The sequence below is a fragment of the Neofelis nebulosa genome, chromosome 9 (assembly GCF_028018385.1).
Source record: "Neofelis nebulosa isolate mNeoNeb1 chromosome 9, mNeoNeb1.pri, whole genome shotgun sequence".
NCBI lineage: Eukaryota > Metazoa > Chordata > Mammalia > Carnivora > Felidae > Neofelis > Neofelis nebulosa.
Genome location: NC_080790.1, coordinates 64,495,213 through 64,522,037, shown reverse-complemented (window position 1 = coordinate 64,522,037; position 26,825 = coordinate 64,495,213). Strand labels below are relative to the sequence as shown.

The window sequence follows — 26,825 nt, the reverse complement described above, 5'->3', positions numbered from 1 at the left end:
AACATGATTGAGTATACTTGCTAGTTACTAAAGAAACAAGACCAAATTTCTGTTCTCATGAAGTTTCACAGGAGACAATGAAACAGAATAAAGCTAACTCAACTATTTCACACAGAAATTAAATTTGTCCCCTGGACCTCATCTGTGACCTGCTCTTAAAAATAAAAATTACCAGCAAGAAAGTCATTGATAACATTTCATACAATTTATTGCATAGATCTTAGAAACATAACAATGCCATCTGGATCTAAATGCCTTCTGAGATGAAGCACTGATTCTGATTCCCTCTACAGTGACTATTAAAGTGGAAATTAGGGACACCGGTGGCTCAGTTGGTTGAGCATCCGACTTCAGCTCAGTTCATCATCTCCATTTCATGAGTTCAAGCCCTGTATCAGGCTCGCCGCTGTCAGCCTGGAGGCATCTTTGGATTCTTTGCCCTAACCCCCACTCTGCCCCTCCCCCACTCACACTCACTCTCTCCAAAATGAACCAACATTAGAGAAAGAAAGAAAGAAAGAAAGAAAGAAAGAAAGAAAGAAAGAAAGAAAGAGAAAGAAAGAGGAAATTCAGGTTTAATACAAAACTTCTCCCTTCAGTCAACTAGAGAGAAACTTCAACTCACGCCATTATAAGAAATCTGATCACAGATTTCTAAAGTGCCACAAAACTATAACCCTGTCTTTCACAACAAATGTGTCCTCCAAACAGAAATCAGGTAAATGTATTAAAAGGAACTGTCAGTGGCCTCACATAGGGTCTGCTCCCCAACGTTTTATCAGAAAATTTGCCTTTATTGACAGTAAAACCATTCAAACGATTTTTCTTGAATGTTTGTTCTCAGAGTGCTCCCAAATTTTAATGCCGAAAAACATATTAAGAGTGGCATACAAGTTTTGTACTGTTGTTGACACTGCTTTTTTATATATCATATGATATCGGGAGCAGGATGGCTGAACTGCACATATGTTGTATTTTAATTTGACCTGCCATGAGCGCTTGGGATAGACATAATAAAAAACACTCTTGCTTTAGAAACATACGTGTATCGTATTAAGAAAGGAAAGGGGATACTGAACCAGGTCTTTTTTATACATTATAAAGGTATTTCTCAAACCACCTTTCTGACATATTTGTCTCTATCGATTAGATGCCATTAGACTGACATTGTCTGACCTGTCTACATCTATCAATTGCTAAGCTGTTGATGCCTGATTCCCAGGATACTTTAGCACCTAGCCCTAAATATGAATATTATTCATAAGCTTTTTTACTAAACAGATCAATAATTATGTGCATATTAAATATGCATTATTGCTGTTGTTAACAGTGCCCTTTAGCTGGCCACAGATTATGCTTTTCTGTTGAGGCTGCCACAGATGATAAACATTTCATTAGCAACACTTAGAATGTACATGCGAGATACCATATCCCCCAGAGAGTATATGTGAATTATAAGGAACCTGTTTAGTGTTAGGGTAAGTACATATTCCCTACAGTTTTCATTGTATTTCCATTCTGGGTGCCACAAACCCTACCATTAAATATGTTTTGCCCACTTAAAAACTGCTTTGTGGGGATGGCATGTCTTAATTGTTCCCAAGACAATGCCTAATGCAGTGCTGTGATGGGCCTTCCGTTAAACTAATAGGCAGGCAAGTTGCCGCCTGGCTTCAGCAGATTTTAAAGCGCTAATGAAACACACTGTACTAAACAAAAAAATCTTGTTATCAGAGGAAGAAAAATAAGATTCCAGAGAGCCTTTCTGTGTTTTAGCTTTTACAAATAAAAACAGACAACAAACGCATTTTACTGACGGACGGCAAAGCTTCTATTGTCTTTATACATAATATATTTTAGGCCTACGAACAGAGAAAGATTGGTGCCAAGTTTTCCAAAGCAACTAATTTGTACATAAAAATTATGCAGAGGAAGACAAAATCAGCTAGTTGCCCTTACAAATCAGGCAGTTGTGCCTGTAAAACAGGTAATGGCATATTTTGCACCAGCAATTACCTTTCTTGCACCTGTGAGTGCCTATTTTGCATATGTAAGTAGGTCCCCGTTTATTGCATTTAAAGCTGCCACCTCAGCTTCTTTAGGTAAACTTTATGTTTTTACTAAATGTCACTCTGAAACAAAAAGAGGGGGGCATTTCTATAGTGGGTTTATGTGTAGATGTGCACGTGTGTGCCTGTGTGTATGCTTTTTAAATAACTGTAAAATTGATGCTAACTTCATTTGATTTTAACTACTGTACCTTGCAGGGCCATGTTCAGTGATATAAAATATTTCATTTTGGTTTTATGACATAAATGTCTAAATGTCCTGCTGCTGAGATGTATCAATCAAATCAAAGGTTCAAATTTAATATTATCCAGGTGCCAGGATGAGAGGGAAAACGATACTTCAGTTCACAGTCAACCGATACAGAATGTCTTCACAGTCAATAACAGGCTCCTGCATGTACCTCTTGTAAAGCCATTACTTCAGGGTTCATAAAGTGAGATGCAGCATTTCTGACAATTCTGCAGGGTTTTTCCCCTTATCTATATATAAAAAAACTGTTACTTGCATGAAGAAGGGAAAATATCAAATTCACTTTTCATAGGATCATTTTAGATAGGCATTATAAGCAATTAAAATCCACAGGGTTTCAAGGACAGTTCACAGCTTTTTGATAAACTGAAGCAAACCCCGAATCCATTTTTATAATCCCACCGCAAATAGTAGCGAGTCATTCTGAAGCTATCAAACTGAATGCCTGAGTACTTCTTACTGGCCTATTATTTATCATTAAATATCCAAGAGGGTGCACAAGACATGATCAACTCAGCAGACCACACTACTAGACACAGATCCAGGAAGCAAAATTTCAAGCAAGAGTATCCAATTGTATTTCACTACTTGCCAGCTTTAAGGCAAATAGCATACTGTATTTGTCGATCTTCATCTAGCCAATTGTATGGGGAAAGTTTATGATCATGAGGATAGATTTCAGACCTACGAGTGAGGAGGTCTGTTTCAAAAGCAGGGAAGGGAAAGTCTTGCTTCTCTCTTGAGGCTCTCTAGAAGTTGTGACATGATTGCCTAATGACCACAGAACTTCCGGCCCTTTTATAAGACAAGATTTGCCACAGATATATTGTAATATGTTAGGTTATAGTGAGAAAAAAGAATATACTACTGTGATTTAGAAGCTGGCTACCAGAAGGAGGAATGATAAGCCTGAGACCACCAGATAACAAAAGGGAAGTAAGAAAAGGAGGGTTCTTTCCTCTCTCCAGACTATCTTTTGGCCAAGAGAAAAGGATTTGAAATAGTTTACCCTAGAAATTAAAGAAATAATAATTTTCTACATGTACAAAGCCATTCTTTTAAACTAGGTGTCATCAATTTCTTTTTATAAAGAGGCATAGTAAACATTGTAGGTTTGGGGGGCCATATGGTGTCATTGTTAACAACTCAGCTCTTCCATTATAGCAAAAAGCAGCCATAGACAATACAGAATGAAAAAGGGGGGAGTGGCTGTGTTCAATAAAATTTTATTTATAAAAACAGGCAGTGGGCCAGATTTAGTTTGTAGGCTGTAGTTTGCCTACACCTGCTCTAAATGAAAAACGAAAACAAACAAAAAATCTTATGGGTTTGAACAAAACCAATGTCTATAAAGGCAACAGGAAATGTTTGCCAATTTCAATATTCACATCTTCCTTCTTAAGGGACACCCATCTTGTGGGGTGTTTATAGCTACAGTCAAGTGTGGGGTCCCTAACTCAAGTTTCATTTTTTTTTTCCTTTTCAACATCATATCCTTTATTCCAATTGTTAACACCAGAAAAACAGTGGTTAATTTTGTGTGTATGTGTTTGGGTGGATGGGGGTAGTCATATAATAGGCACAACACTTTAGCTACTTGTACACAAAGAATACAGAACAACACACAAAAAAACCGTGAATGTTCTTAGAAAAAAAAATTCTATTTTTAATTTGAGAGAGAGAGAGAGAGAGAGAGAGAGAGAGAGAGCTAGCTCACACACACAAGTGGGGTAGGGGTAGAGGAAAAGAGAGGGAGAATCCCAAGCAGGCTCCATATTCAGTGCAGAGCCTGATGCAGGGCTTGATCCTACAACCCTCGATCATGACCTGAACTGAAATCGAGAGTCAGGAGCTCAACTGACTGAGCCACCCAGGCACTCCTCTTAGAAATATTTTTGTAGAAAAGTATTTGAAAAGAAGAAAAACATTAATTCATTTAATTCATTAATTTGTGTGTTAAACAGGTAAAACAGCAAAAAAAGTCACCTCTTCTTTATTCCTTTTCTTCAAATATGAAGAAGGAGAAGGAAGAAAAGGGAAGGAGGAGGAGAGGTAACAACACCTAACATGTACCAAGCCTTGTGCTACGTGTTTTTTTGTGCACTAATTCTAGCAGATTTATTTCTAGCAAAACTGTGAATTTGGCTCTAGTACTAAAAGCCAGTTTATATACAAGGAAACTGAAGCTGATCAAGGGTTCAGTAACTTGTTCAGGGCTACCCAGCTAGTAAATGACAGAGCAGGAATGTTCTGGAATGCTCGATCAGTATTTACATGGAAAAGTATTTCTGAAGTCACCAATTCATATATCAAATTTAAAAACCAGAAAATATCAAATGAAGCAATAGAAGACCCATAATTTCTAATTTGAAAAAGATCTCATATTAAGTTGACTATAATTTCTCTTGGATACTATTTATATCCTAAGTTATAATCATACCCAGAAAAATACACATTACTTCTCAGAATTCCTGCTACAAGACGTCCCATGGGTAGGTAGCTTCACTGGATGACGCTTTTCAGACTCCCCTGACATGACAGTGACCTTTTACCTAGACTGGAGCCTATGAACTGTTACCACATGTCTCAATATAAGGTCTGATACCTAACTTCCACTTTTCTGTGTTAACGTGTGTGTGTGTGTGTGTGTGTGTGTGTGTGTGTGTGTGTGTAAACTACCCTAACCCAACTCTACCCTACCACTTGGTCCTGTTCACCATACCTGTAAAGTATGCTCAGTACGATATTTTAGATTCTATTAATGCTATTCACCCTACTTGAAATACCTTTCCTCCATCCCAGTCCTCTTTGTGGATTCAAATCAATGAGTAGAAATAATAAATGGCTCTTTAAGCTTCTGCTCAAAATTGGCACCATCATTTCTACTCATATTTCATTGTCGAAAACTAGCCCTATCGACAGGGGTACTTGCATACTGCTTTGGAAGGAAACACTGTAAGCCCCATAGCAATAGGCAGGAAGGTCTAATATTTTCATATAGAAGGAGAGAATGAATATTTGAGAGTGATAAAATCAAAACCTAATAGAACAAAGAAATTGTGGCTAGGAAATGTGCCAGGGCGACATGGACAATCTGGTGAGTCTTACTGTCACTGCCACAACCTACACTTGTCACTCAAATCCATTTTATTTCTTCTTCCTACACATAGAATACACTTGATCTCTCTCCAGGGGAGACATTCTGAAGTCCCATGAAATCATTGCGTCCAACTCAAAGGCCAGGAGTGCCAGGATTCTCCATCCGGTTCAGATGTGGTTTCTCTTGTTCTGGACACCCACACTAAAAGGAAAAAGAAAAGTCAAAAACCTCTCCACACCACCCTACTACCACACATAAGAACAGGAACAGGAACAAGATAGACACTTTAAAAATGGAAGGATGATATGGTATTTTGCTAGGGCTGTCATAACAAAATACCACAGACTGGGGGGCTTAAACAACGTACATTAATTTTCTCACAGTTATGGAAGCTACAAGTTCCAAATCAAAGTGCTAACAGTGTGGCTTCTTCTGTCCTTGACTTGCAGATAGCCACCTTCTTGCTGTGTCTTCATGTGGCCTTAACACTATGCACATACATCCGTGGTATCGGTGGGTTCAGATTTCCTCTTCTTAAAAGGACAGCAGTCAGCTAGGAATAGAGCCCACCTTAACTGCCCCATTTTAAAGTAATCACCTCTTCAGGGGCGCCTGGGTGGCTCAGTAGATTAAGCATGCTACATGGCCTCAGGTCATGATCTCACGGTTGGTCAGTTCAAGCCCCGCATGGGACTCTGTGCTGACAGCTCAGCACCTGGAGCCTGCTTCTGATTCTGTGTCTCCCTCTCTCTCTGCCCCTCCGCTGCCTACGCTCTGTCTCTCTGTGTCTCTCAAAAATGAATAAATGTTTAAAAAGTTTTTTTTGTTGTATGGAAACCAATTTGACAGTAAATTTCATATATTAAAAAATAAATAAATTAATTAATTAATTAAAAAAAAAAGTTTTTTTTTAAAATAATCACCTCTTAAAGTTTCCACCTTTGAATACAGTCACATTTCACATGCTGGGAGTTAACATTTCAAGTGTAAACCTGATGGGAGACAGGATTCAGCCCATAATAAATGGGAAACACACAGCACTTGTAAACTATAGGCCTTTTACTCTAGGGTGGGGAGGTTCCTTGATAAGAACCTGATTCTACTGTGGAAGAAAATTCTTTGTCCATTGTTCTCTATGGCTCCTGAAGCCATCTGCAAAATATTCTTCCTTTATCATTGTCCTGCTGGGTACATCTTTAATAGCCATAGGAGAAGAGGCCCTCCTTGGTAACCATAGAGCTCTGCACCCCACCTCTTTCTTTGGGAAGACATGGGACCAAAGGTGGTTTGGAAATTTCAAATAGTCAAAGACAGTCAAGATTTTTATTGGCAGCACATTTTCCTTAAAAACATACCAGGCTTATAATCTCTTTGTTCCAATAATATGTGCATCCAAAGTTATTTTCAAGATATTGTTCTCAGATCTACTTTATTTCCTAACTTTGTAATCCCTATAACTGCCGTTCTCTCTCCCACTGCCCACATCTCTCTCTGTCTCTTTCTGTACTAGGCAGGATTCTAAAATGGCCCCCAAGATTACCAGCCCCTGAAGTACATGTCCTGGATATGTACTCTCCTTGTGTGTGAGTGAGGCATCTAAAAATGATAGATGTCATTTCTGAAATAAAGTTATGTTATATGATAAAGGTGGAAGAATTTTTATAGATGTAATTATGGTTCCTAATCTTGTGGCTTTGAGTTAATCAAAAGGGACATTACCCTGGGTGGGCCTGGCCCAATCAGTTAAACCTTTAAAGGAGGGTCTATAGATCAGGCAAATGAATCAGCAGAAGCTGTCTCTCTTCTGCTGGCCCTGAACAAGAAAATTGCTATGAGTTCTACAGATGCAACGAAATGAATTCTACCAACACTATGTGAACTAGAAGAGAACCCCGACATCAGATGGGACCACAACCCCAGCTGATACCTCGATTGCATCTTTGTGAGAAAAAGGATCCAATTAACCCTGCCCAGACTCCTGAGCCACGGAAGCTATGAGACAACTAAATGGATATTTTTGTTTTCTTAACAGCTTTATTGAGATATAATTTATATACCATGAAGCTATGAACGTAGCTCTAACCCAGTACATTTGTGTAAGTTGTTACATAGCAATGGAAAAAGAATACATTCTCTTTCAAGAAAATGACAGTTCTTTTAAGGCTTTTATAACTAAATGGGAAGACTCAAAGTTATTTTGAGTTTTGGCCCTCGTCATTTTCCTGAGGTGGTAACTTTTATTAGACATTTGATCCTCAAAGCCTTTATTAATACTCTCTTACCGAGTAAGTTCTGGAAGCAGTAGGCTTTTCCAACCCTAAAAGGCCACATCTCTGAACCACGTATTTCCTTTCATTCCTGCTACAAACCAGACAATGCTTTCCTAAGCAAATCTCATTATTATAATACCTCACCACACAAAGTCAACAGATACTAAGATATACTACCGATGTTTTCTTTTCCAATACCGTGACATGGAGCTCCTGGCTCAGTGTTCATTTACATGGTCTGCTTCCCAAATTACTGCCGACAGTTTTCTGTAATGATTTGTCACTGTAGAACAAGGATCGCCTTTTCCCCCCTACCCTCCAATATCTATTTCCTTATTGCCTTCTCTCAAGTATTATACTTGAGAGGTAGTTAGCATATTCTGGATTTGGATGATGGCCATCCCCCACTTCTGCTATGAATTTCTGAATAGGTCCTGATGGGCTAGACTAACTCCAAAAATTTCAGAGGCTTAATACAAAAAAAGTTTGGTGACGTTTTTGCCCAATTAAAATCCAGTAGGGCTGAGCAACCATCTTCCGTCTTGTAGCTCCCCGTTGAGAATTTACGGACATTAGGATCACATAGCAGAGGTGGAGAGAAGTGCGGGAGGCACATTGGCTCTTAACTGCCTGGACCTGAAAGTGACACATTTCACTTCTACTCACAATCCATCAGATAGACCTAGTCACATGGCTCCATTCCAAATTAAACAAAACAGGGAAGTAAGAGAGCAATCGGAATATTTGGTGATCCTAGTCTCTGCCATAGGAGTTGAAACATGTTATGTATACTTTTCTAGTTTATCAGTTTCACTGTTGATTCCATATAAGTATTAGGGAGGGAAAGCAGGGGTTTCAGAAAAAAGAATCAAGAAGCAAGCAGAGCAGAACCAGGGTATAAGCAGAAAAGAAGGAGGAAATTCTAAATGAAGAAGGGAAAAAGGAGAAAAATAATGAATCAGCTTATCCATATTTTGTTAAAGCCCTTCTGAGGCGAATGCATTTCTTTCAGGAACTGAACATCTTCTTGTCTCCAAAGAGTCCCTGCAGTTACCTGCTTTTCTTCCACGTGCTGAAGAATTATTGAAAAATTCAAATCATGCTTCACTTAAGCACAGTGGTGCAAGGTTAATTAGATGTACCAGTATAAAGTTTTATAGATTCACCTAAGTGTACCTGCTATACTTGTGAAGGATAATATCGCATGCCACAGCTGCACAGTAGCATTTATAAGATAATATAAATAACTGCTACAGAGATTTTTTTTATACAAGCGTAGTTATCATAAGTATCACATTGAACTTCCAGCAAATCACAAAGCTTTATATTGAACATTTCTCTTTAGATAATACCAACTGGAGCTCTCATTTTAAGAGAGTGGCTCACTTCAGTAAACTCCCAGGCTCAGTTTGAATCAAAACAATGACAAAAAACCTGGAGGAACAAGTGAGAAAATTTCATTAAACATCCTAATATTATTGTCTTTAAACACTGAAATGTAAACGTTTAAAGATTTATAAATTGCAGCTCTTTTGCTGACTTTTTTGGTTCTCCATTGCATTACACAAAGCGTAGACGCTATAACCACACAGACTACAAGCATTTTATTAAATTGAATGAGGGCACGCTTCAGTAGAAAAGATCATTAGACTAGAATTCAGGATCACAGCGTTTTAACCGCAGAACTGTCAATCTGGTTGTATAAACTCCTGCAGGTCACTTCACTTTCTCTGGTCCTGATTTTTCTCATCTTTAAGATGAAAGTATCAGTGCCTTTCAAGCTTTCCCCGAAGGTTCTAGGAGCGTCTTTGTGGTAGGCTGAATATTGGTCTTCCAAACATGCCCATGTCCTAATTCCTGGAAACTATGCGCACGTCACATGACATAACAAAAGGACTTTACATATGTAGTTAAGGTTAGGAACCGGAATGTAAAGGGAGGAGCCTGCATTATCCAGGTGGGCCAAATCAGTCGCCTGAGCCCTCAAAAGCTCTTTTAGCTAGAGCCGCAGAGACAAGTGAGATGTCACAGAAAAAGAAGCCAGCAAGATTCCAACTCAGAGAAGAGCTTGGCCTACCTTGACTGGAGTGAGGTCAGGGCTTCGTGGAAAACCATGGCAAAGAATGCAGAAAGGCTTGTGGAAGTAAAACAAGCCCTTGCCTGACATTTGACGAGGGAAGAAGGACCCCAGTTCCACACATGAAGAGAGGGTTATTCCAGCAAGGACTTGAATGAGTCTGAAAGCAGATTCTTCTCAGAACCTTCTGATAAAAGCCCAGTTGCCCAACACCTTGGTTTCCGTCTTACGAAGCTCAGAGCTTCTGACCTACGGAATTGTGTGATAATCCATAAGGGTCGTTGTGGTAAGTCACCGTATTTGTGGCTATTTGCTATGATGACGACAGAAAGCTAACACAGTATTCAAAAGCAATCACTGCACACAGGAATGTTTTTGAAATCTCATGCACTATCCAAAACAAACCATGTGAATGTTGCATAAAGCATAATATAAAACAGCGTGGTTTAGCCCCACAATAATGTTTCAAATTCCCGCTGATTAAAACAAAACATATTTGTTGTATATCATCACGTAAATTTTCAAACTTAAAGTTTCAAAAATTCTGTACCTTAGAATAACCCAGGCACCTCACTGTACTAGATAGGACAACAAATTCCAGTTTGAGAAATAAACAATCAGGTGGCCTTCAAAGTCTCTCACGGTGCTATTATTTTAATGTAATTGTATGAAACTAATACTAAAATAGGTGTAAGTTGAAGGACACGTATAAATACGATATGGTTTATTTACAACAGAGAGCAGGACATGGGACACTATAATTTCAGGATAAGTGGCCAAATAACAAAGGAATTTACATTTATGGCCCACTTGCAAGCAATGTTTAGCTCTGCTGAGTATCTTAGCTACATGGAAGCTGTATTTCTCCAGATTATCTGATCTGAATTATACCCAGACTCAGCCAAGTCAAACTGGGAATATTATTTAATGCAAGATAGAATGGCAATAATGTAACCAAGGTGCACATTATGCTCCTGGACTACAAATTGTAGCAGATTTTGTTTTAATGTGTTATTAAATAAAAACCCAGGAATATGTAGGCTTCGTGGCACCAAAACTATTGTGTGGTTGCACCCATAGCTATAACTGTCCATCTGCGGTATGGGAGAAAAGAAGGTTAGTATAAAATGGAAAAAGGCAGGTAAAGTAGAGCAGGTATAAATAATGATTTGACATGGAAATACAAGTTATCATAGTAAATGATTTGGAGCAGTTCTTAATATGTTTAGATCAATTTAAGAGGGACAAATATCCGGATAAGTAGGATTTGATATTAACAAAGAAGTGTCACTTTACAAGTGAGTATGGGAGGCAGGAGATTATGCATGTGTCTTTATTAGCAAGAGGGGTATTATTTACTCATATCAGAACTCCGACACATACACGTCTTTTTTAAAATGGAAACATACTAGACACATAACATTACATTAGCTTCGGGTGTACAACACAGTGAATCAACAAATCTATACAATGATCACCATAAGTGTAGCTATCATCTGTCACCATATGATGTTATTATAATACCATTGACTGTATTCCCTATTCTGTACCTTTCATCCCTGTGACTTTTCATTCCATAACTGCAAGCCTTTACCTCCTACCCCCTTAACCCATTTTGCCCATACCCGCATCTTTTCCCCTCTGGCAACCATTAATTTATTCTCTGTATTTATAAGTCTGTTTCAGCTTTTTGTTTTGTTCGTTTATCTTGTTTTTTAGATTCCACACATTAGTGAAATCGTAAGGTATTTGTCTTTCTCTGTTTGACTTATTTCACTTAGCATAATACCCTCTACATCCATCCGTGTTGTAGCAAACGGCACAATCTCACCCTTTTTATGCCTAAATAATACTTAGTTATGTTTATTATATATTCATTCATCCATTGATGGACACTTGAGTTGCTTCCATATATTGATTATTATGAATACTGCTGAAATAAACATAGGGGTGCATATATCTTTCTGAATTATTGCTTTTTGTTTTCTTTGGGTAAATACCCAGCAGTGGAATTACTGGATTGCATGGCATTTCTATTTTTAATTTTTTGAGGGAACTCCTTATTGTTTTCTACAATGTCTGTACCAATTTATATTCCCATTAACAGTGCGTGAAGGTTCCCTTTCCTCCACGTCCTTGCCAACACTTGTTATTTCTTGTCTTTTTTATTCTAGCCATTCTGACAGGTGTAAGATGATATGTCATTGCAGTTTTGATTTGCATTTCCCTGATGATTTCTGATGGTGAGCATCTTTTCATGTGTCTGTTAGTGATCTGTACGTCTTCTTTGGAAAAATGTTTATGTGGGTTGTCTGCCCATGTTTAATCAGATTGGGGTTTTTTGGTGTTGGGTTGTGTAAGTTCTTTGTGCATTTTGGATATTAACCTCTTATTGGCTATATCATTTGCAAATATCTTATCCCATTCAGTAGGTTGCTTTTTTTGTTTTGTTGATGGTTCCTTTGGCTGTGTAAAAGCTTTTTATTTTGATGTAGTTCCAACAGTTTATTTTTGCTTTTGTTTCCCTTGCCTGAGGAGACATATCTAGAAAAACGTTGCGAAGGCTAATGTCAAAGGGGTTACTGCCTGTTTTCTTCTAGAAGTTTTATGGTTTCAGGTCTCACATTTGGGTCTCTCATCCATTTTGAGCTTATTTTTGTATATGTTGTAAGAAAGTGGTCTAGTTTCCTTTTATTTTGCATATAGCTGTTTTCTCAGGCCTTTTACTGAAGAAACTGTCTTTTCCCTGTTGTATATTGTTGGCTCCTTTGACATAGATTAATTGACCATGTCAGTGTGGGTTTATTTCTGGGCTCTCTATTCTGTTCCATTGATCTATGTATCTGCTTTTGTGCCAGTGCCATATTGTTTTGATTCTTATAGCTTTGTAGGATCTCTTTAAATCTAGGATTGTGATACCTCCAGTTTTGTTATTCTTTCTCAAGACTGATTTGACTATTTGGAGTCTTTTGTGGTGCCATACAAATTTTAGGATTGTTTATTCTAGTCATGCAAAAAATACTCTTTCTACTTTGGTAGGGATTGCATTGATCTGAAAATTGTGGGTAGTATGGACATTTTAACAATATTAATTCTTAACCCATGAGGATGGTATGTCTTTCTATTTGTTTGCAATACATACATATTTTAAAATCCAGATATAGGTATAAAATATTATTGATTAAAATATGCATCACTACACACATTAGTGATAACTGGATAACTCCCACCAAAACACAGATTATAATAAAGCTATATTTTATAATTAAGTAATTTAAAAATTGTTTTAAGTGTATATTTATTTTGAGAGAGTGAGAGAGAGCACAACTGGAGGTGGGGCAGAGAGGAGGAGAGATAGAATCCCAGGCAGGCTCTGTGCCATCAGCACATGGACTGATGTGGGGCTCAAACTCACAAACTATTTGATCACGAGGTGAGCCGAGATTAAGATGCTTAACTGACTGTGCTACCCAGGCTCCCCTAAGTAAGTAATTAAAAAGAAAAAAAAAGAACAGCTATTAGAAGCCATGAACAACTCAAGACAACTATCTAACTATCCTCTCCTATTTGCAAAAAATTCCAACTTTTTATGAGTATGCACATACGATAATGTGCGGTAATTTGCAACATTACACAAATTATGCAGCAAAAAGATTTCTTAATGTACTTTTGATTCAAGCTTTCAATAAACACTATTATTGTACAAATTTTAGTAACTTTTTAGTTTACTGAATAGCAGATAAGAGTTAGTATATTTTTAAAGAAATCTTTGAAATTGCATTGTATTTTCATTTACCCACATGAACCAGAGAAAGGAATTGTATGTATTGATTTGGTTTCTTTCCCATTAAAAGAATCCTGATTATTAGCCATTGGTATTTCTTAGGCCACGTTTTGAGAATCAGAATATTCAAGAAAACATCAAATAATTATAATTATAGTAGATTTGATAAAAACCAAGGAATTCAAATCATATTCTAAAATATAATATTAATACTTTCTGTTTAACCAAATTTATTAAACTTTTGGATTCTGTATAACTTTCTGTAGCAATTTTCTACAATAACAACACCAATGGCAAGATTCACATGTATCTAATAGAACTAGAGATGCCTGAGAGATTCAGTTCCTTCTAATTTACTATAGTCTGGCTATCCTGATCTGTTAGTAGAAGAAAATGTGCAATTAATATTGTTTGGTCTTCATGATGAAGATCTCATGTGCAGCACTAGATATGCCAAAAAAAGAGAGCTTCTTTTGGTCCTATTTAATCTTACCTCACTGATGAAAACCAATATGCACAATAATAAAAGGAAAAGTTACCATAGTAAAGAATTTCAGGTTTTTAAAGTAAAATTTTCAAAAATTTAGCAGGTATCAGTACTTTCTAAAACTAGCTATTGCATCAAAGCTAGAAAACTGGAATTATTAAATAAATAAAAAGAGTTGGCCATAATATGTAAATATCATCCAAATCAATCAGATTTTCTGTGGAACCAAGTAGAAGTGGGTCTAGAAATCTCAAAAACATAACTGTATGGAATAATTCCCTTCTGAAACACATTAATGGTTATGCAATAAACTGTCAAAGGGCACCAAGGAATATAAAATTGCTGGGGTGCCTGGGTGGCTCAGTCAGTTAAGTGGCCAACGTCTGCTCAGGTCATGATCTCACAGTTCATGGGTTCAAGCTCCACGTTGGCTCTGTGCTGACAGCTCAGAGCCTGGAGCCTACTTCAGATTCTGTGTCTCCCTCTCTCTCTGCCCTTCCCCTACTTGTGCTCTGCCTCTCTCTCAAAAATAAACATTAAAATTTTTTAAATAAAATTGCCAGTATATATGTGTTGTATACTAATAATTTAATACTATAATATTATGTTAATATGTATAAATCAATAACATAGATAGCCTAAGACACATTTCACGGACTCAACCACACAAACTTATGGGTAATGTTCAACCCTGATATTTACAACTGGTAGACCACTAGGAGGGAAAAATGCTTTCATTTATTAATTACTTATCTCCTGGGTTACAAATCCACTCAGAGAGTATTGAGAGAGCAATTTTGATATTCTTCCTACATATACTATATTATTTAGTAACTTTTAGTTCAGTGCAGATCATGCCAAAACAGGCAACAAATATACGTCAAGATGCAAATGTGTTCCTGTTCCATAATTCACACTTTGTTTTTGTACATTGCATTGGTGATGTGATACAACTTTTCCCTGGCATTGGCAGTCAAGTCAGCCCATTCTGTATATTCAAACAATGTGGTCCCCAAATTACATCATTCTCCTGATATTCTCATATCATTTACTTTTTCCTTCCTTATCTCTTCACAGGTTTCACCACATTTGGCATATTTTCTTGTTCTATTAAACTAGATCTTCAACATCAGTGAGCCTCTTGTTACTCCTTCCTGAAGAATATATTCCCAGAGACTCATCACAAACTCATAGTCCCAGTGTCTAAGGGTATACTCAAAGGAACTCATAGATTGAGAACTAGATTGAAAACAATATCACTTATGTAAATATATTCCATATGCAAAGCTCTATACTCAAAAAAAAATTATTAACTCACCAAGCTGAGTTTATCTAACTTGATCCTATTAGCACTTAGACAATCCCACGATCACTTACTCTGACGCCAAAATATATGTAAGTGAAGATCTGGTATTAAGAAAAATCTCCTTTTCACTATCTAGTACTTTGAAATAACATTTTCTTTCTGTCCTCATTAACTGGTGCCATATTTGTTTAGCCAACCATATCAGTGTATACTATGCATAGAACCCTTTTTTTAATTCTTAAAGTTATTTTAGAGTTCAGTTATTACATACCGTATAGTACACTTACCTTTAGTATAAAGTTTGGTGACTTTTTATACTTGTATACATAACCTGTGTAACCATCACTTTATCAAGATATAGAATATTTCTGGCATCTCAGAAGGCTTTCTTGTATCCATGCCCGTTGATACTCCCACAATTCTAACTAGTATCTCTATGGTTTATCTCACCAGTTCTTGAATTCCACATGGATATCCTCATGCATTCTTCTCTGCAGAACCTTTAACACATTCTGGTGCAATAATAAGAAGACCAGTGCAATTAGACTTCCCCTCTGCTTTCCTCCCCAGAGCTTCACCGTGGCCTCCAGGAAACCACTCAGTTGTATCCAGCTTTGCAGACATGTTCACCCAGTACTTGATAATATGGCAGTTAATGCAAAGAAGCTTTACCTGTTTCTCACTTTGGGGAAGCCTCTAATTATACCTTTCCAGGAAATAAATTACTTTAGCTTATTGGACTTTACTAGCAGGATTTTAAAGAAGACACATTGATCAGAACAGGAAACATGTTTAAAGGGAAGGGAAATTTGGATATCATGTTTCTGTGTACTGGAAATAACGAAGCGTACATCAATTTTCTTGGTGAGGTGAGGGTCGGAGACAAATAGGAGAAAGACCAGTTAAGCCCAAATGAATCACCATTAGTGGGAAAAGAGGGCAGGTATATCCTAAAGAAGAGATATGCAATGAGTATGGTATTTTGAAAGGTATGAGAAGCAAGAAATTACAATGTCATTAAAATTAAGTAAAAAAGGAGTAATGAGTAGAAAGGGAGGTTGATGAAATAAAGTGCACTAGAAAAAGCGAGTAGAACAAGGCCGCCGAGGGGGCTGTGAATTTGTCCCGAAGGAATTGACCGGCAGCTTACTGGGGACAGTTGAGGTAGAGAGTCATCATGGCAGCAAAACTGCAATGCACTAAGAAGGCGTTAGTGGGGAGGAAATACAAATATTTGTTTAAACAATACAGTAACAAGTTATGCTTTATTAGAGAGGAACAGGGATTAAATGATAGTTGAAAAAAATATGGTGAACAATTTCCTATGGAAACAGCAAGGCTGTGCTGAAGCTTACAAAGCTGGAGAGAAAGCATTATACAGGAAGGGAGAAGTTGGTGGCACCAGTAAGGGAGGGGGAAGCTTTAGCTCCTCCCTCAGAAGGGAAGAAAGGAGAATGCAAGTGAAAGTTTTCAACATTTTCAGTAATGGCAATACAGATGCGAGGAAAAAGAAAGGAGATGGCCATAATGAAAAAGGAAATCACATTTTGATATATTTTGTTACCGCTCCCAAATTAAGGTTTCCCAAAGTTGTTACTTTCAGGGCTAACAAATATTCAACAAATATCTCACAAATATTTCACAAACACCATGCATCAGACGTTTCCCTACATACATGTCCTGAACATGCATATCCTTGCCTGGAAGAACCATTGTTTAGAAGGCAAAAGTACACAGAGGAAAACAAAGTAAAAATAACATTTATGTGAGTATTCTCATCTATATGATTTCATTTGAATCTCAAAATAACTTTAGGAGATAGAGAAGATAACTTCAGATGAAGAAACTGAAAATGAAAGAAATAGAGTAAGTGTCAAAACTGCATAGTTAATTGAGACCCAGACCCCAGACTTCTGGGTGTTAGCTGGGGCCATCTCCCTGAAACCTACAAGTCTGTAGTAGATTTGTCTGTGGATGTGCTTTCTTCACTTGTTCTCTGGCAGCTTGGGCCCTGACTTAGAAGTCAATGGTACCTTCACCAATTCCATTTTCTGAACATGTAGTTGGATGATACATGACTATTACATTTCCCAAGGAAAAGGGGATTTGTGGCCATAACACCTTTATGCAAATTCCACCCAAGCAGCTCAGAGTTTTGAGACTTTACATACAAAAAGGTATGGGAAGGGGGTGAGCAGAATATCTTGTAAAAAATCTGTTAAGTGGATAATCCAGATATTATGAATGTTACATTTTGTTTTTGTTTTTATCATCTCTATTGCCAGCTTTGACCTACTTATAAAAGAGAAAAGGGAGTTCAGTTCATCTCTTATCGGATTTGCTGAAATTGATCCTGCCTTCTTTTGTCTTGGTTGTACATACCACTTTTTTCTCTATTTAGGCTCATTTTGAGAGTTTGTCACAACATTTCTCTATGATGGATTTGCCTCTTCTTGCCTTATTGTCTCATATCTATATATGGACTCTAACTATTGATAGGGCATTTTCCTTTTCATTCATTCCTCCAGGAATGAATTGGACAGTTCTATCAATGAAAAAAAAAAAAAAAACAGAAATTATTTTGGACCTATACCATGAAATAGGCAATTGTATTACATTATGAAAGAAATATTAGAACAATAGTTGTATACTAAAAAGATACTTTCTTGCATCATATGGAAGTTATTGTAGTTCCTGCAGTTCATCTTTCCCACATATTTAGTTTTATTCTCACACTCTTTCTGTGATGTAGAAAGGTTGAATGTGATCTTCATTTATAGATAAAGAAAACAAGATATGAGGAGTGATTTGTTGATAGCCATACTAACAGAGGAAGAAATTTCCACCAAGAGTCCCAGACCAAGTAGAAGGAGGAAAAAAAAGAAGCAGAGGAAAAAAAGGTCTTTTGACTACAAATTCTATTATTTTTTACATCACAAAAAAATACAGTGGATTGATATCGCAGCCACGATCCAAATTTGTTTAAGTAAAGTATTCTTCAAAGAGACTGGATGGAATTACCCAGTATAAATGTATATATCCAGTATATACCAGTATATATGATATGAGATTATCATCTTTCTTCTGATAATAAATTTCCTTCCAAGAAACAAAACAGATGAACATATGGAAAAAGGGGTAAGAGAGAAGAAAGGTTAACAAACTACAAGAGATTCTTAATGATAGAGAACAAACTGAGGGTTGATGGATGAAGGTGGGTAGGAAATAGGCTAGTTGGGTGATAGGTTTTAAGGCAAAAATTTGTTGTGATAAGCACTGGGTGTTTATGTAAGTGATAAATCACTAAATTCTACTTCTGAAACCAATATTGCCCTCTGTGTTAACTAACTAAAATATTTTAAAAAGACAAAATTAACTTTTTTTATAAAGGAAGATAATACTACATAAGATAACTTCAATTCAGGTCTTTCCATGGCAGGACATTTCCACTGTAATATCTTTCATACCTTTCCCCAGTCCACACTCCATGCTATTCCATCACTTCAACATTTGTTTCAATGTTTAGAACACAGTGGCTCCTCAGCAAAATTCAACTGCTTGACTGCATTTATTTTCCTGCCATTTTCTGTTTACTACCTACTAACTTGAGAGCTTCAGGTCATGGACCTGCATTCCCCTGGCCAGACTGTTAGTGGGATTTTTAACACTAGAGAGGAAATCATTATGCAATACATATTTTTGCCCAATATTCTAGAAACCTTGAGCCATTGAAGAAAGTAACTAATATGACCTTCTTAGTGATTCCACTCCCTTTGCCATGAATTTTATTAGTGAAAAGATTCTTTAACATGGAAGGAGAGGTAAATATCACTTCATCCAATCCTTTCAGTTTAAAGATGAGGGAATGAAGGTCCAGATAGGTTAAATAATCTGTTCAAAGGCATTCAATTTTTTAAATGGTATTTCTTTAATGAATTTATGCCATTTTTAAAAAAATTGAGATAGAATTGAAATATAATATTGTGTAAGTTTAAGATGTACAATGTGCTTATGTGATACCTTTATATATTGTGATATGATTACCACTGTACTCTAGCTAACATCTCCATTACATTATATAATTATCAGTTCTTTTTTTGTGGTGAGAACATTTATTTAGTCTCTAAGCAACTTTGAAGTGTACAATTCAATATTGTTAAATATAATCACAAGACAGTACATTAGATCTCAAGAACTTATTCATCTTCTCACAGCAAGTTTGAAACCTCAGTTCCCCTAACCCCTAGTCCCTGCCAACCACCATTCTACTCTCGGTCTCTACAAGTTTAATTGTTTTAGACTCCACATATAAGTGATAACCATGCAATATTTGTCTTTCTCCGTCTGACTTATCTCACTTATCGTAATGCCCTCAAGTTGTATCTCTTGTCTTCCCACTAGTGCTATTGAGTTGAGAGTGTTACAATATGACGATGATAACTAGATTGTAGGTTCAATTTCCTCATCATAGTCTGCATATCCCCAGGCCCACCTGTACATCTTAAAATCACAAGCTTGATGGAAGTTGGCTTGTGGCTCTCAGTATACAAGTAAAGATAAGTTTATCATCACCAGTGGATGAGAAAAGGCAAAGTACTGCTTGCTGAAAGTGCCATTAAAATTCTGCACAAAGGGCATCATATGTAAAGGTTGAATCTCACATAGAAAAATTGCGCATTGCCTATGTTTGTAACTTACATAGATTATTGGAAATATTAAATGAACCTTATCCTTTCTCCCAACTAAGTAAAAGCATAAGGATGGTAAACTTTAAAAAAGGAGTTTTAGAATATATTTACCAAGACTGGATCATGAGCTGAAGGATATGGTCTATAAGGATTGGTGAAGAACATCTCATGGCCTAGAATGATATAAAAAAAAAAGTCTATAATTGAAGTGAAAAGCAATTGCCTCAACATTGTGGCATGCACAGAGTAAACTTCACTTATATTATTCAAACAAGATTGTACTTCGTAACCATCTTATGGTCTTAAGTACCTTGCAACACGATCTCTGACACCATGTATGATAATGAGGTATAAGAGGCCTGTATATCCGGGTAATTTCAGAATGTGAAGATATTATGAATGTGAACCTCTGGGTTAGATCAAAATATCTGCAAATATATGAATTTATATCTAGCAATTCTCAAGATTCATTGAAATGACAGAAAAATATAAAAATAAGAGTGAATCAATAATCATACTAGGAAACTAGGAAAAATGCTATCATCAGATTCGATGAACTTCTGGAAATTATAATGCAGATGAAATCTAACTGATGGTAAAACCAAACAATGCTGAAGAACCAGAGATAAACACAGAATAAAAAGTTAATTTTCCCACAGGACCCAAGATTCCAAACCATAAAAGAGTATCTCCTGTATTAAAAAGAAAAAAGGTTACAATCAGAAAGATGCAATTAGAATTATTCTTGAACATTAGAAATGTGCATATCACAACTTGTAGACAAAACAATAAAGGGGCTGACTTTTTTCCACTAGGAAAATGTTAGCAATCTGGAATATCAATCTGGATATTCCCAAAATGTATGACAAAAAGACTAAAATAAATTTATGGAAGAAAAGTAAGGGAAAATACTAACCAAAAATAATTTATTTTCAGAATCAGAAATATGAAAAGGTAGAGTAAAAAATATAGTCAAGGAAATGATAGAAGCATATTTCCCTGAACTTAAAAAAGATGATTTATCAATTAGAAAAGAGGCTTTGAATGTTTTAGAGGAATAAAGATGGAACCATTTAAAAATCTACCAACACCAGTAGTAAAGAGAAAATGTCATGAATTTCAAAGGAAAAAAGAGAAGTTACCTGCAAGGAATAAAAAAAGACTTTTATGTGTCTTCTCAGTTATGTATGGAAAATAATAGAGCACTGCTTAAAATCCTGAGAGGACAGTTGTCAAATCCAAATTTCTGTATTCAAAAAAAACTATCATTCAAATATAAGGTCAAAAAAGCATTTTAAGGGATAATAAATCTCAGGCACCATCTGTAATTCTCAAGAATGTCTTTCAGCTAAGTGAAAATTAAATTCTAGAAAGTAGAAATCCAAGATATAAAACACATAATGAGCAAAGATACTGAAACTTGTAGTAAACTGACTATTGATAATATGGTGGTGGATATGATTTATTAGACAAAGATGCATAGAACAGATGAGGTATAATAGTAAGAAAAGCCACTGAAAGAAAATTCAGTCTGATTTCAACAAAATGGTTTGATGATGGAAAACATAAGAGGAAAATATTGAATTACAACACAGATCCTATGTGGCTAAAAGAAAAGACTACTAATGCTGGTCATTTTCTGTTCTTTAATGGAAAATTCTGCTTAAACATTAAAATTTTTCTTGCAATTAGTTGTGTCAGTTGAGAAAGAGCCTAGACAGTGCTGTGGTAATAAAACCCAATGTCAGTGGTTTAAGCATGATAATAGTCACTCAAGAACCCAGGCTGACCAAGCCTGCATCATCCCCGAAGCCATCACCTTAAGATGAGATACTGAGGGTTCACTCTGCAGAGAAAGAGAACATGGAGGGAGAAAGGAGAGAGGGAAAGCGTGGGAAACCAAGTGCCGGCTCTAAATGTTACAGTACGTAAGTCACATAGCTCTGCTCACCCTCAAAAAGGTGAGGAGGTGTACTCCTACCTGTATTGGTAACCACTAATAATGTCTACCATAATAGACTAGAAATTAAGGATGGAACCTCCCAAACTCTATACAAAATATAATGCAAAAATTTCATGAATCTAGTAAAAATCTGGAAAGAAAAAGAGAAAGAACAACAACACAGAAAATATGTAGTCTGTTGTTAGAAATAATGCCCAATATATCAATGATCATACGAATGTGAATGCCCCCAAATGAAGAGAAAAATACTGATTGGTTACTGAATAATTAAAGAAAAGTCAGTCACATTTTCTTCCTGAGAGGTCCAGGTAAAACGACACCAAAAGTTGAAAATGAACTGATGAGAAAAATAATAGAAGTATGCTAAAATAGAAAGAGGAAGAGGAGGAGGAAAAGGAAGAGAGAGCAGGCATGGTAATATTTGACACCAGACAATTTGAAATGCATGGCAGAACAAACTAAAGGGAGCAGAGAGGATTCACACTGATTAGAGGTAAGAATCCAGCAAGACTCTATAAGGAGTTAGAATTTTTAATACACCATAAAGCAAATAATCAAACCATATGAAGCAAAACAAGTAGAATTTGGCATGATTAAAACCAAACAGAACTCAAGGACACACATATAGTAGTAATATAGAGGATTTGGGTGACAGAATACCTGATGTGCATATGTCTGAGTGGATGCATATAATGTTTCATGTTAATACTCAGGAAAATGTATAGACTTAACTATTTTCCTTCTAGGAAGGGCAAAATAATTAAAAAGGAAAAAAAGCCATACTATTAGAGAAATTTCAGTAACTTCCCATGTCCAAAGAAATGGAAGCTAGGAATAATGTTAAAGGTGGCACTATGCTTTTTACGATGTGTCTTAACCTCCATTCTGTCAATCAAATAGATTGACATGAGATTGACATGAGATTGACATCCCAACTCCATGTATTTGCATATTCTCATTGTAATTTTTAAAATATTGAATATTTGGGGACAATTCTTATTTAATCTATATAAGGGTTTTTTAAACATTATTAATGTATTACTCTTATTTGGGAGATACCAATTAACAAGTCCACTAGCTTTTATATGTAGATGTATTTTCATTATTTTACTAGTCAATTAGTTTTACTATATTCAGAAGACACAGAATTCCAGATAATTATCACCATCACATTATTTTCTAAATTACAACTTTTGTTTTAAAATCTAAGTTCACTGCTCAAGGTATGTCAAAAATGAACTGACAAGGCCAAAAATAAAAATGCCTACAGGACAAGACAGGTGAGTGACACAGGTCAGCTCTAAGACAGTACAGTGGTAAGGACTCTGGAAAACTGAATGCGGGCATCTAGTCTTAGAGGGAAGGGCGACCATTTCTCAGCTCCAGCCAATTGTCACCATGTAAAAATCAGGCCCATGTGGCCACATTTTCTAATATACCAAGAGAAGCTGGAAGTCAGAATTTCTATGTAAAATTAATGTGGTAAAAAAATTGATACAATTTTTCAAATGCTACACAAGGAAAAAAGTGCACAGGATCTAGATTGAGCCTATAGGCTGCCAGTTTAAAACCTGGCAGTTCTGGGTATATAGATAGACATGTTTATCTCCAGGCATGAGCTGACAATTAGTACAGAGAATTCAGGATAGAAGGGTCACTGCAATAAACTTTTAAGTAGTTAACCTGCTTCACTGTTACTCTATTCCCTTTCATTCTCCACGACTGACAGAGTAGTATTTTGAAAACTCAAATTTCACTAAGTCACTCCTATCTATAAGCTTGCAATGGTTTCCTACTACCGTAGGAGCAAAGACCAACACTGTTAGCAAAACCCATGGTTTTTATGGTCCACACTCTGCCTACTGACCTGGCCTCATCTCTCACCTTGCTATCTCTAGTTTGGTGTGTTCAACCTCACTGGCTCCTTCTGGTTTACCAGATATTTTCTCCCTTCCACATAATATTATACTTAGAAGCATCTTCTAATTGCCACCCTATCCCTCTAACAGTCATTCCCCTCCCCCCCCCCCCCCCCGCTTAACACCCATTTATCATTTAGCTCATAGCTCAAACATCATTCCTCAGAAAACTCTTCCTTGATACTCCCATACTGATACCCCATTATTTGCTTTCACACATCTGTGAGAGCACTTATTATACTTTGAATTTAATAATCTCTCCCATTAGCCTGTAAGCACTGGGACATAAGGAATGTGTCTATTTTGTTCACCATGACCAACCTAGCACCTAGCACAGTGTCTAGTAAATAGAGGGCCTGTACAAAATGATTACTAAGTGAAAGAGCAATTGAGCTGTAATGAGAAACTATGGTTTTTTATTAGCTTTTATAGATCAAGCATGATTTTGTCCTCTATATCTGCAATGAAACACTTAAAGACAAAAGAGAATATTAAGGGAAAAAAGTAAAAATGTTATTTGGATACAAGGACAGATATCCCTTTGGTGAGTTTCTTACCTTTGGGAAGATTTTATTAGATGTTATAAATAAGGGTTACAAACAGGGAAATTTTTCTAGGGAGATGAATTTGAATTAATGTAGAAATAAACTTAAGATGAAGAGTGTCGTGTTTTCACAGTTAATAATAAATATATCATTCAACATATAACAATAGATTTTAAAAAGAAATGAACATCCTGCAGCATTAATGGCATTATTTGTTAAGAACAGTATTCATTTATTTTGCACTAAGCCTCCTTCCAGGATGCCCTAATGGACCATGAAGCAGTAAACATTTAGACTTGAATAAGCGCTCTCCCCTCTATCTGACTCTTTAATTCCTTTATCCTTTTCTGTGCTTGAGTCTGACACTTTATTCACTTTCTCATTTGAACACCTCCATCCATCAAGTTTGGGGAACCCATTCTTTCTCTTCCTTGAGGACTTTATATGAAGAATCACACTTAGTTCTACTTACAGGCACGCTCAGAGGGTAAAAACATGGACTCTTTATGCTCTGGTTGGAGAAGAAAGCAGGCACTTGATGGATATCAGCAGCAATTTTCCAATGAGAATAATATTCTTGATACTTTAGAAATGAAGCTTTCAGAAGCTGATTCTCTAGGTTTCACCAACTTGCTACTCCTTTATAAAAACAGAGTTTTAAGATCTTTGCTATTGTGTTATGTATTATGAACACTGATATTTCAAACATTAAAATGCCGCTTGCGATCTTGTTTGTACTTTGCTATCTTCAGCATGTAGCTCTATGGCCTCTTATGATTTAGAAAAATCGGATCATTGTGTACTTTATTCTGTTAAATAGATTGAAAGCCTTCAAGTTGAAACCTTAGGAAGTTATTCTCCTTCCTAATAGGAGACTTAATAGAAGGAGGCGAGAAGTATGGGAAAACTGTCAGCTCTATTGATGGTCTTTAATTCATACCTGTAGGTTCCAGGTTAAGTTTTGATGATAGCCCCTTATAATTGGAGTATAACTAAAATCATATCCTATTTAGAAGGCCTATATGGACATTGAGAAAGAGTTTACTAAACTCTTGCTATCTCTTTCAAAGAATGATTGTGAAGAAAAATTGTCTTTAGAGTTTTCACTGGTACTTTGAAAGTTCTTTTTATCTTGTAAAAGATATTCTGAAGAATCAATAAGTAATGTGTAGGTACCAGATATTAACAAAAAAATAATCATCACATTTCAGTATTATACCATGGACACCAACTTTAGATTGCTTTTTCAGTGAAAGTGAAAGATAAGCATGACCCACCCAGTGCTTTCTCAGGGTACAATTTGTAACATGTGAACATCACCTAGACAGCATGAAAGGCTGTGATTAGGGATCATGCAACAAAATAGAGGACTCTAGAAGAATTGAACCTATGGTTTTGATCTCATCTCCACATTTATTCTTGACCCAAACTGTTGATCACCATTGGAATGGACCATCTGCTTGCCTCTTACCAGTTGAAATAGTGAATTTAGCCCTGAATCGTGCAAGGTCTTTTTTTCCAGTTACCAAATTATTTATGCTGAGACTCTCCAGTACTGGAAACTGCTATCAGCTCCTTTCCAGCAACCAAATGGAGTGGTCTCAACACCACTTGACATTAATAAAGGAGAGAGGGAAGCATCTGAAGCAGTAGAATGCCATCAATGCCAAATTTTCAATGAATTTTGCAAACAGACCAACAAAAGATTGAGCTCTTGTATCTCCCACTCCATGCAATTATGCTACAGATGGAGAAGTTGAGGCAACATGAATCTACTCTCATTGACATTGCCCGCATCAGTGGGACAAACATCAGGAAGTTCTCAGGCACACAGACACTGACGTCCACCCAAGTTTCTGCCTCACCCCTCCACGTAAGCTGGCTTCCAGTTGTACATACCTCAGGTCCATATTAGGCCCTTACTTTTCTTTGTGCAATTATCCCTTTACTGCAAATTACTAAAACCAGATTTTACTAAGAGGAGCTAAGGTAAAACCCGACTGACTGATCTTTTTTTTTTTTTTTTTAATTTTTAGTTTTACTGTCTTTACTAACCCTAGTTTATGTCCAGAAACTGACTTCACTTCAGATCACTTATTTCTAAACTGTGATGAGATCTTTTTGTTAACTTTACGTTACTACATTTCAGAAATAGGAATCAAATATTTATATTATCTTATTCTAAGCTGGGACCAAAGGCTTCTGTGATGAATACCTGGCAACATTTTTATACATTAAACTTCTGGTCCCAGTTAATTTTATAGCTACCACACAGTCATAGATACTTTTATTTTATTTTATTTTATTTTATTTTACTTTATTTTATTTTATTATTTTATTTTATTTTATTTTATTGAAAGAAGATTT

At 36.3% G+C, this 26,825-nt stretch overlaps 1 long non-coding RNA gene across 1 annotated transcript; it reads left to right on the top strand.

Moving 5' to 3' along the window:
• The first annotated feature begins 9,472 nt into the window (after window positions 1–9,472).
• LOC131486215 (uncharacterized) lies at window positions 9,473–15,169 on the top strand. Its single transcript, XR_009249242.1, has 2 exons — window positions 9,473–10,052; window positions 15,115–15,169. It is a non-coding gene; the product is annotated as an uncharacterized LOC131486215 (long non-coding RNA).
• The last annotated feature ends 11,656 nt before the right edge of the window (window positions 15,170–26,825 follow it).